The following is an 11679-nucleotide window of genomic DNA, read 5'->3' as shown; positions in this document are numbered from 1 at the left end:
ACATGACAAAAGAAAATACAAGGCAGTTCTACAATTGCACATGTGGGGAAAGGAGTTTCAAATGGAGGCTGGAGTGGGTGGGGAGAACGCTGATGAGGTTTGGCCCTTAGATAATGAGCCAGATTCAGATAAACAGAGAAGAAGGAGCATGTGCCTGGGAACCAGCATGAATAAAAGCAAGTGAGCAGAGATGTTCAGAGGATGAGGGGGACGGAGAAGAGCCCAGCATGAGGATGGCTGAAAGGACTGAGAAATGAAAATGGATGAGAAGGGTTGCGTATATGTATGTTTTTATGTACCCATTTCTGAGAAATGCACTCTCTGGCTGCAGAAGGACCTCTCCTGCATTCCATCCATGAGGTAGTGGAGGGGCCACCATCAAGGTACCTAACGACAATGGCATGAGAATCCAGCCAGGCCGGTCAGCATGTCCCCAGCAACCCTTGTTGGCAGACATTCCAGAAATGCTCTTGTGGAGGGAATGAAACTGGCCTTCAGAAGGCAGCAGATGAAAGAGAGGGAATGGGAGCAGCCCATGGTTCCCAAGGCCCACTGGGGGCCCACTTGCACCACTGTCCTGTCTGTGGTTTGAGTACACGAAGCTCCCAAATATACTCTCCCTCTTTAAGCCTAAGACTCACCTGCCACCAAGAGTCCTGCCATACAATGAGATGGTGCCAGAGCACAAGAATTCCCTGTCTGGGGTTCAGCGATGGACCAAGAGGTAGAGGAACCCCCACCAGGAATCAGACAGACACCCCACATCTCAGAAGTCATCCAGCTTTATTTGTTAGTAACAACTTTTGAAATATCTAGCCTTGGTTAATAAATTGTGGCTGATTCCTTTAACATTATTTTGAAATGACATCAAAACCCTTTTTCCTGAAGCCTCAAGGATTAGCTTGTGTCTGAATCAGCACACCAAGGCTCACTGATCTGAGGCAACATGAATACGCTTCAGAACAGAGGGATCTCGAGGTTGCTGGTGAAACGAGGGTGCAAGTCTTTTATCCGCAGGCTGGAGGTCTGGTTGCTATCAGCCCTCTAAGGGAACTCTGTGGCAGGTTTATGGTAGGATGGAGGTAAGATGATGGTGGAAGATCATTCTCCTTGCCAAAGAAGTGACAAGGAAGCATTTCCAGCCCCCCGGGCTCTGCTGTCCATTCTCTTTGCATCTTTTTATGCCTTATTTGGATTGCAAATGTACACACACAGCAAAGCGTCCCTGCTGGCTGAGATGTCAGACAGTATTTGTTATTCCAGTTCACTTTTATGAAGAAGCCACAATAACTCTGGTTCCTATTTAGTGCCTTTGAAAGCTGATTTCTTACATGTGGAGCTCCAGTAGCCAATTCAAGCTTCCTGAATTCACAATACACCCAAAGGGTAGACACAAGGGCCAGACCTCTTTGGAGGATAAATGTCTAATGTTGAAGCAAGTGTTCCTTCACAAAGAGACACAGCGTCTCAAAGATTTAATAACTTAGAAAATGTTCATGAGACAGTATGTGAAAAATTCAGGTTATATAACTATGCAATGCAATCCCATTTCCATAAATAAACATATGCATACGTCTATACACATGTAGTGTGTGTATGTGTGTGTATGTGTGTACATACATTTAAAAGATCCTAAAGTGATACACAACAAAATGTTAACAACAGTTATCTTGCCGGAGAGCAGGAGGGGGCTTGTAGGTAACTATTTTATTTCCTTTTCTTTGTTTCACCACATTTTCTCTTTTTTATTTAATTTTTATTATTATTATGATTTTGAGACAGAGTCTTGCTCTGTGGCCCAGGCTGGAGTGCAGTTGCTCACTGAAACCTCCACCTCCTAGGTTCAAGCAATTCTCCTGCCTCAGCCTCCCAAGTAACTGGGACTACAGGAGTGTGCCACCACACCCGGTTAATTTTTGTACTAAAAGTAGAGACAGGATTTCACCATGTTGGCCAGGCTGGTCTCGAACTCCTGACCTCAGGTGATCTGCCCACCTTGGCCTCCCAAAGTGCTGGGATTACAGGCATGAGCCACCATGCCTGGCCTACTTGGATAATTTTTTAAAGCTATTTTTGAAATGAGCATCTCTCAGATTTCCTGTAAACAAATATTGAAAGCCTACAGTTGTAGGAGTTCTGGAGGGTAGGGGGAAAAAGCGGGGGGAGGCATGTATGTCTTTTGTTGCTATATTGCTTTATTGTAATGTACAAGAGGGCTAGGAGGTGCCCGGTGTCTGAGAAGCTCATATCAACCACATAAAGGATGGTTCTCTGGTTCTTATTCTCACTTAACCGTAAATAAACCCACTAGATAATAGCTGGCTGGTACTAGAACACATAACCCCTCCATAATCAGGCTTTTATACTCAGTCCAGATAACTCTATGTGCACTACTTGCTGCTTTAGGTTTGGTGGAAACCACTTAATCACAATACTCCAAGACATCACCTTTCATTCCCAGTAGATGGAATCCCCATGAAGCCAAGATAGCTAATAAGCTAATACTTATTAGCAGTTCTTAAATGGCCTTACCTGCCCCCATTCAGCCTATGAGCTCTATCATAAGACTGTCAAAACTGAAAAAGTTAACCTTAAGTGGATTTCTTATTTTATATATATATTTTTTGAGACAGAGTCTCTCCCTGTCGCCCAGGCTGGAGTGCAATGGCGCCGCGGTCTCAGCTCACTGCAACCTCCGCCTCCCAGGTTCAAACAATTCTCCTGCCTCAGCCTCCCGAGTACCTGGGATTACAGGCACGAATCACCATGCCTGGCTAATTTTTTGTATCTTTAGTAGAGACTGGGTTTCACCATGTTGGCCAGGCTGGTCTTGAACTCCTGACCTTGTGATCCACCCACCCCTGAGCTTACTGCAATAGAAGTATGTGCTCACACGCGATCATTGCACATACACAAGTAATGCCCAGTGCCTACGCACGTGGATTTTGGAGCCAAATAGTCTTCAGTTGATTTGCTTCAGCTGCATTACCTGATTTATCGCAACAACCCTGTGAGGGTAGAATATCCTCCATTTTAACAGGTAGGGAAATGGGGCCCTGCAGAAGTGAAGGAACTTGCTGTAGGTCATGAAGACAGAAAGTGAAAGCTGGAAAGCGAGTGCATATTTTCCCTGACTCCAGAGCCTGGGTTTTAAAAAAGCCTCCTGCCAGGTTATTTCCACCACCCGGACAAGGATATGACTCTGTGGGGATGTGTACATCTTCAGGACCTATGTCATCAAGCTGTTTGAGATAATGATGGTTTGTTCCCCAGCAAACTCTTGAAGCAACAGCCTAGACTGTCTTTCCCTTTTCTTGTAACTTCTGTACCTCCCACTTTCCACTGGTGTGCTACACACACACACACACAGTCTTCATGAAATAACTGCTTGCATTTGATGCTACCAATGGGGTTTTCAGACCCTATTGCGGCTGCAACAGAGCCCGTTTCAAGTGGCACACGTGGGCGTCCACTCACTGCTCCGAGTTGTGAGGCATTGAGGTCTCCTCTAAAGGGTCTGAGCTGAGGCCACTGGCTTGTTTGTTAGGACGGTCGGTGAAGAGCTCAGCCATCTTCCCTAAACTCCCTTGCAAACAACAGCGGCAGATGCCCATGAAGAGGCTGGGGGAGTGGCCATTTTAAACAGGCCCCAAAGAGCTCTTGGGACTTGGCTTCCCTACGCTTAGCGTACCTCGCAGGTTGACTGGGAGGCTCTCAGGAGTTTTCCTGGGAGGATTAACTTTGACAAAACATGGCACATGACCTACACAGAGTATGTGACCCGTCTCCTCTGTTTTTTTTGTTTTTTGTTTTTTTTTTGAGACAGAGTCTCGCTCTGTCGCCCAGGCTGGAGTGCAGTGGTGCGATCTCGGCTCACTGCAAGCTCCACCTCCCGGGTTCCCGCCATTCTCCTGCCTCAGCCTCCCAAGAAGCTGGGACTACAGGCGCCCGCCACCATGCCCGGCTAATTTTTTTGTATTTTTAGTAAAAAACGGGGTTTCACCGTGTTAACCAGGATGGTCTGGATCTCCTGACCTCGTGATCCGCCCGTCTCGGCCTCCCAAAGTGCTCGGATTACAGGCATGAGCCACCGCGCCCGGCCCCCATCTCCTCTTTATAGAACCTGGCCACGGCCGCCATTTTCAGGATCTATCAAGGCTCCTGAGGGAGGCGGCAGTTCAGAGCCTGCAGAGACTGGGGAAAGTGTGGGGGCCAGAGAAGCTGGACAGGAGTCCTTGGGTCACAGCCTTCCGCATCTGAAAAGTAAGTGTGTGGATGGATCCAACAGGAGCCTGACTTAGAGTGGGCCTTCCAAGAATCTGTAGTAGAGCAAATCTAACTTAACTTTGTAACTTACTTTTTTAAACTTAGTATCAATCTCAAGACCTAAATATGAGTCTAGCCAGCTGTCCTGCCTGTCACCAGGTTTACTTGTAGAAGCAAATCATGTTCCCCTAGTAAGCAGGATGAAGCTGACATGCACCATTGTTCAGAAGGCAATTATTCTAAGGAGGGAAAGCAGGGGGATGGAGGCTTATCTCACTGCTACGCTGATGGAACATAATGTGGGAGGCCGCTGTGGGGCACACAGAGTTAATGCGCACTTTTCCCCGCAAGCTTACACCACAACCCAACAGCAGCTAATTACTCATGTTAATTACCTAGCCCTGGGTCAGATCCCAAGGCTGGTTAAAGATAATCAAAGACTAAGCTCATCAATTCTTCCTTGGAGTGTTACAGAAAGGCCAAGTTTGTATGCGTAAGTCTTTTTGATTGGTTCTGACTACCTCTGAGATGCCTTCTCTGCACAGATGAAAATAATTTTGCACTTGAGCACAGCAACTTCCCCACTTCGTCCTTCTTGTCTTCTAAGATACCCCCTGCCCGAAATATTTCATCCGGTATTCTCTCTGCATAGAACATGATATCAGTGGGAAGTTTAAAAAAATAAGTTAATAAATTAACAATTAATAAACTGAAAGTCTACATACAAAATGATTCCATTTATTTAACATTCTGGAAAAGGCAAAAGTGTACAGATGGAGGACAGATCAGTGGTTGCTGGCTGGGGACAGATGGAAGGTATGACCACAAACAGACAGCATTGTGGAATCTGAGAGATGATAGAACTCTTCCGTACATGATCGTGGTGATAGAAATACAATGCTGTGCGGCCAGGGTGCGGTGGCTAACACCTGTAATCCCAGCACTTTGGGAGGCCAAGGCGGGAGGATCACCTGAGGTCAGGAGTTCGAGACCAGTCTGGCCAACATGGCGAAACCCTACCTCTACTGAAAATACAAAAATTAGCTGGGTGTGGTGACACATGCCTGTAACCCCAGCTACTTGGGAGGCTGAGGCAGGAGAATCAGTTGAGCCTGGGAGGCAGAGGTTGCAGTGAGCTGAGATCATGACACTGCACTCCTGCCTGGGCAACAGAAAAAGGGGAGGGGAGGGGAGGAGAGGAGGGGAGGTGGGGAGGGGAGGGGAGGGAAGGGGAATGTTCTGTATTTATCAAAACCCATACGCCACAAGGAGTGAATTTTGCTGTATTTTACTGTATAAAAACTAAAAAGAAATGTAAAAAGAGAACAAGAAAACTTATTCTCATTCTTTTCGGCAGTTTTTTGATGTTGTTAATTTGTCTTTATTACTGGAAATTACAAAGATATCTTTTTCTGACAAAATCTTTGAAATTCTAGCAGAAGCAGGACGGGGGCAAATATTGGCATGTTTCACTAATTTGTCATAAATGTCTTGTATCTATCTATCGGTTTTGAAAAGATTCAGCAGGTGTAGATTTTTTCGCCTGGGAATGGGACTGGTGTCTACAAAAGCAGAGTGTAGCAAAAGCTTAGACAATTTTCCAGTGACATCAGTCAAGTCTTAATCTCCATGACGCCAAAATACTGGGCTGCAAAGTGGAAAGGTCAGTCAACCACCCAGCTGTTTTGTGTCTGTGCGCCCCCCAATGTATGTGACCGTTCAGAGACAGGTTGCAGATTGTGTGGCCGGTGCCAGGGAGGTGCCATCATAGTTGGCAGATTTCCCCAGTAACAAAATTTCTTTACACATCCGCAACTCCCTTCACAGGGGCAGCTACAGCCTGAATTTCTTTGTCATCTAATTTCAACAGCAGTTGCTTACAAAAAAAGTATCAGTGACTTTATGATGAGTTCTAATATGCATCTTTCTTTCCTTCTTGTTCTTTGGGCCCGCATAGCAACTCGTCAGAAAAGCTGATGCAACAAGGCAGCCTTCAGTATCACAAAGGTCATTCATTATCACAGCCACCTAAAAACTTAACAACCTTTCCAAAATAATCACACCAGAACTGATAGACAGTTTTGCATTCATTTGTAATGTTAAGTACTTAATCAACAAGTTAAATATTCTTCAGGTTCACAAGTCTGATGACAACATCTGAATCATTTTTTCTATGGAAGCGGGAGGGTGTCTGATTAGGGCTGACAGATGCATATAAGAAAGCACGTAGTTTTACCTACACACTTCTTTTTCCTGTTGGGAATATGATAATGTGATAAAATTAGAGCTTAAGGTGCTTGCATGCTTATACCTCTAAAATTATACGCATGGCTTTGTTGCAGAAGAAAAAGGGTTTGGGAAAGTATTCTTAGAGATGGATCCCTACCGCGTCGATTATCTGTCCACAGTGCGCTTGGCTTACCTGGGTGTCAGGGAGCGGTCTGTGAACCCTGAAAACTTGAGACGGGTCTCAGTTAATTTAGAAAGTTTATTTTGCCAAGGTTGAGGACGCATGCCTGTGACACAGCCTCACAAGGTCCTGACAACATGTGCTGAAGGTGATCAGAGCACAGCTTGTTTTTATACATTTTAGAGAGACAGGAGACATCAATCAACATATGTAAAATGAACACTGGTTTGGTCTGGAAAGATGGGACAACTCAAAGCAAGGAGGGGCTTCCAGGTCATGGGTAGGTGAGAGATAAACGGTTGCATTCTTTTGAGTTTCTGATTATTAGCCTTTCCAAAGGAGGCAATCAGATATGCATTTATCTCGGTGAGCAGAGGGATGACTTTGAATAGAATGGGAGGCAGGTCTGACCCAAGCAGTTCCCAGCTTGAGTTCTCCCTTTAGCTTAGTGATTTTAGGGGCCCAAGATATTTTCCTTTCACAGGTCATATCCTGGAGGTAAATCCTTAGACTCAGTTTGTAGAATCACAGACTCTCAACAGAGGCCTTAAGGGAGCTTTGGTTAGCTTTTCTTGAGTGCAAGGACAAGAGAACACTCAAGTTAGCTCAAGAAATTGGAGTTTCTTGCAAGAAAACACATGTGCCTGGGTCTGAAGCTGAAAAACTCTGAGGAACCCAGAGAGAAGCTCTGGGGACCCATGGCTTGATGTGTCTCTCTCAGGCCACATGGTTTGAAGATACCTCTGCTCTCTCTGTTCACATGCTCCCTCCCCTCTCTCACAAAATAAACTCTTTGTTTTAGATGTATCCTAATTTCAACTTGTTCCTGGCCCATCATGACTTCTCCGGCCCCTCAGCATCAAAACCATTGCAAGCTTGCTGGTTCACACTTTCTTCATTTTTAAAGCTGAGAGAGAAAATGTGATTGGTTCAGCTCACTTTTCCATGCCCGGCCCCATTCCATGTCACTATCAGCCTGTGAGTTGACTGCCCTGCAGAAAACCTGGTGTCCTGCAATCAGGTGTCCATACCCAAACTGCTCAGTATGCCATCAGAGAACCTGTCTCAAAACAGTCGTCTTCGCAGAAGGGGTTCTGGGTGGGGCAGTTCCTGTCAGAAAGCGGGGCAAGGGGTGGTGAAGCTGTGGGATTTTCCTGCCCTCGTCTAGTAGTTAAGTCTCCTCTATAATAGGGATTATAAACTCCAGTACCTACACCTTCAGGCAGGTGATGTGAAAAGGTTGAATTGGTCGTCAAGAGCATGCATTGTGTGAGTGGGAAAGACTTTGGGAAACTGGAAAATATAGCCTGGTATAAAGGGGATGATATAGTTTAGATGTTTTGTCCCCTCCAAATCTCATATTGAAATTTGGTGCCTAATGTCAGAGGTGGGCCTGGTGGGACATGTTTGTATGTTGGGTGCAGATCCCTCTTGAATGGCTTGGTGCTGTCCTCACAGTAATGAGTGAGTTTATTATCTACCCCGTCCCATGAGATCTGATTGTTACAAAGAACCTGGCAGCTCCCACCTCTGTCTCTTTCCTTCTCTCACACCATTTGATGTTTGCTCCGCTTTGTCTTCCGCCATGAGTGGAAGCTTCATCAGGACCCTCACCAGAAGCAGATGCTGGCACCATGCTTTTGTACAGCCCCTCAGAACCATGAGCCAAATAATCCTCTTTTGTCTATGAATTGCCCAGCCTCAGGTATTACTTTATAGCAACACAAATGGTCTAAGACAGGCTATAAGCAAACTAGCTGCCGTTGGTTTATTTGCAGAGAAGAAAGCCAAGTATTGTCATATATCTTATTTTTTTCAGTGGAAGCTAGAAATTTATTTTAGTAAAATCTCTCAAACTTTAATGTCGGCTTAAACTTTTTTTTTTTTTTTTTTTGAGACAGAGTCTCATTCTGTCACCCAGGCTGGAGTGCAGTGGCGTGATCTTGGTTCACTGCAACCTCCACCTCCCAGCTTCAAGCTATTCTCATGCCTCAGCCTTCCAAGTAGTGAGGATTACAGGTGCATGCCACCACACCTGTCTAATTTTTGTATTTTTAGTAGAAACGCGGTTTCGCCATATTGGCCAGGCTGGTCTCAAACTCCTGAACTCAGGTGATCTGCCCGCCTCGGCCTCCCAAAGTGCTAGGATTACAGGCACGAACCATCACACCCGGCCAAACTTTTTTAACAGTATTGGCCAACCAAAACACTCCCTTGCCTCCTCCACCCTTCAGCCAACTGGGGGACCCTCAACCTCCAGCCTCTCATGAATGCACAGCAGGGAGGGAGACAACACCAGCTTTAGTGGAAGCCCATTCCATTTTCCAACAGTTGTGATCGTTTAACATTTCTTCATGTATTTGAATCTAAATCTGTCTCTCCACAGTCTGTCCCTCATTTCATGAAGGAAAAAAATCAAAAGCCCCTTCAACCCGATAGCCACATGCATACGCGAAGATAACTCCTACAGAGGATCTGCTTCTTCTCATTCCATTTCTTCTGAAGTCACTCATATGACCCATTTCCTTCAACATCCTGGTTGCCCTGCTCTCAACACACTATGGTTGGTTAATGTCTTGCTCAGATTGTGGTAATTAGCGTCTGTCTTAGTTCATTTGGGCTGCTATTACAAAATGCATTAGGATGGGTAATTTATACACAGAAGTTTGTTTCCTGTAGTTCTGGAGACTGGGAAGTCCAAGATCAAGGCACCAGCAGATCTGATGACTGTGGAGGGTTCTGTCTGCTTCATAGATGGTACACTTCTTGCTGTGCCCTCACATGGAAGAAGGGACAGGGCAGTTCCCTACAACCTCTTTTGTAACAGCACGTCCCAAAAAGCCCCACCTACTAATACCACCACAATGGAATTAGATTTCAATACGAATTTTGGAGGGACACATTCAAGACTGTGCCAAGGTCTGAAGTCAGACTACCCACACAGAGTAAGTACAGGACTTTCTCACTTGAGACGTTGTACTTCTGTTAATGCAATTTAAAATTGTATTTTAGATGACAAGTTCATAGCAGCGATTCATACTACACTTAAAGTAAACTAAAGTGTTTAAGGTGCTTTGTTTGTTTCTTTGCTTTTCACATGAATACTTATTAAAACTGATTTTCACCTTGTCCTTGTAAAGTTAGGCTCTTAGGACCTGAGTAAATCCATTGCCCCTACTCAATCTCGTATTGTCAGATTTCACTCACCCAGCCCATTAGTATCTTCTTTAGATCTTTCTGCTCTTTTACTGTTGTCTAACATATTAATTTGTCTGTGTATAATTACTACTTGTTTATTATTCATACTCTATGTTCCAAAAAGTGTACCAGCATATGAGTCTATTTTTTTTCCAGATTTGCTTCTCCTCCTTTCTTTGACTTATTTTGCCATTATAGTGTCAAATTTTCAGTTTTACTTTCTGATGGCTTTTGATATTTCTTTTTTATTTATCTGGCCCCTGGATTCTATCTCTTTTCCTTGGGAAGTTTGAAGTCTGTATTTCTAAAGTCTGTAGCATATATGTGGCTGGGCTCTGTATTCTCCTTCCTGGGTGTTGCAGAGTCTAAGAAAACAAGGTCATTTTCTCCTCAGGTTCTCATCATTTCTGCATCTCCAATCAACAGTTCTTTGTTGAACAGAATTAGGTTCCCAGCAACAGTTTCCATCATTGCTCCTTCTGGCTTCTGAGAATTAAAACAGTCAGCATGATCTGTTTCCAGCTATGATGGAGCGGATGATATCAGATTAATCTCCCACTGAGAACAACTATAAAAGCTGGATAAAACACAAAGGCCAACTGTTGGAAGGCATTGGATAGCAACCAAGGCAGCCAAGGCCCCAAAGAAGCCAAGATCCCAAAGACACAGGAAATGCATTGAAATGTGCCTAATATTTGGCACCCAATATACCCTCAAGGCATTGCTGACTTCTAAGTTGTGCATGTGCAGGCCTCATGTCACAGACTGTGTTCCTTGAGACAGAGATTAATGAGCACAATGTTTATTAGGAGGTACTTTTAGGATCACCCGCTGTAGAAGGGAGAGGAAGAAAGCAGAATTTGTTACAGCCTCAGCCTCTGCCAACCCCACAGGGAGTTCTGGAGCTATAGCAACCCTTCTAACTCCAGGGTTGTTGTCCCGATCTAGAATTGTCCCAAGTTGCTGCACAGCAGCAGGTGCTTTTACCACAAAGGCAAGAAAGCACTGGGTACAGGCTGCCCTGGAAGGGTATGAACCTTGGGGGAAGCAGTTTTGTTTTTACTTTTTTTTTTTTTCAGCAGAAACAATCCTCAAAGGGGCTGCCAACTGACAATCCCTAGCAGTTGGGGGACTAACTCCTTCATTCCTGAAGGGGGATCTAGGCATTGCATCACAGTATCTGTCACACCTGGAGGGTAAAAAAATTGTATTACTGTGAGAGTTCTCCAGAGAAATAGGATCACATCTCTCATTAATAGAACTATATATGTATATATATGTAGATATATATCTCCTATTGATCCTATACATATATATCTCCTATTGATGTGTGTATATATATGTATATCTCTTATCAATACAAACTTTTAAACAACCAGATCTCCTATTGATACAAACTTTTAAACAACCAGATCTTGCAAGAACTCATTCACTATTGCAAGGATAGCATTAAGGGGATGGTGCTAAACCATTCGTGAAAAATCTACCACCATGATCTAATCATCTCCCATCAGACCCCACCTCTAACACTGGAGATTACATTTCAACGTGAGATTTGGGGTAACTATCCAAACTATATCAGGTACTATTTTTCGTATTGATATATATGTACACACACACACACACACACACACACACACACACACTATTGCTAGGATCTTCCTGTATATGAGACGTTAAGAAATAGCACCTGATATAGTTTGGATATTTGCCCCACCCAAATCTCATACTGAATTGTAATCCCTAGTGTTGGAGATGGGGCCTGGTGGGAGGTGATTGAAACATGGGGGTGGATTTCTCATGAA

The 11679-nt window shown here is 44.4% G+C and overlaps 1 long non-coding RNA gene across 1 annotated transcript in view; it reads left to right on the top strand.

Annotated features, from left to right (window-relative positions):
• The first annotated feature begins 4135 nt into the window (after nt 1-4135).
• Nucleotides 4136-11679, top strand: part of LOC105479936 (uncharacterized) — a 37964-nt gene continuing 30420 nt past the window's right edge. Inside the window, exon 1 of the long non-coding RNA XR_986177.2 lies at nt 4136-4263. This is a non-coding gene — a long non-coding RNA (uncharacterized lncRNA). The remainder of the gene's footprint in view (nt 4264-11679) is intronic.

Source organism: Macaca nemestrina, chromosome 9 (genome assembly GCF_043159975.1).
Source record: "Macaca nemestrina isolate mMacNem1 chromosome 9, mMacNem.hap1, whole genome shotgun sequence".
Classification (NCBI taxonomy): domain Eukaryota; kingdom Metazoa; phylum Chordata; class Mammalia; order Primates; family Cercopithecidae; genus Macaca; species Macaca nemestrina.
This window is presented reverse-complemented; position numbering and strand designations above follow the sequence as displayed.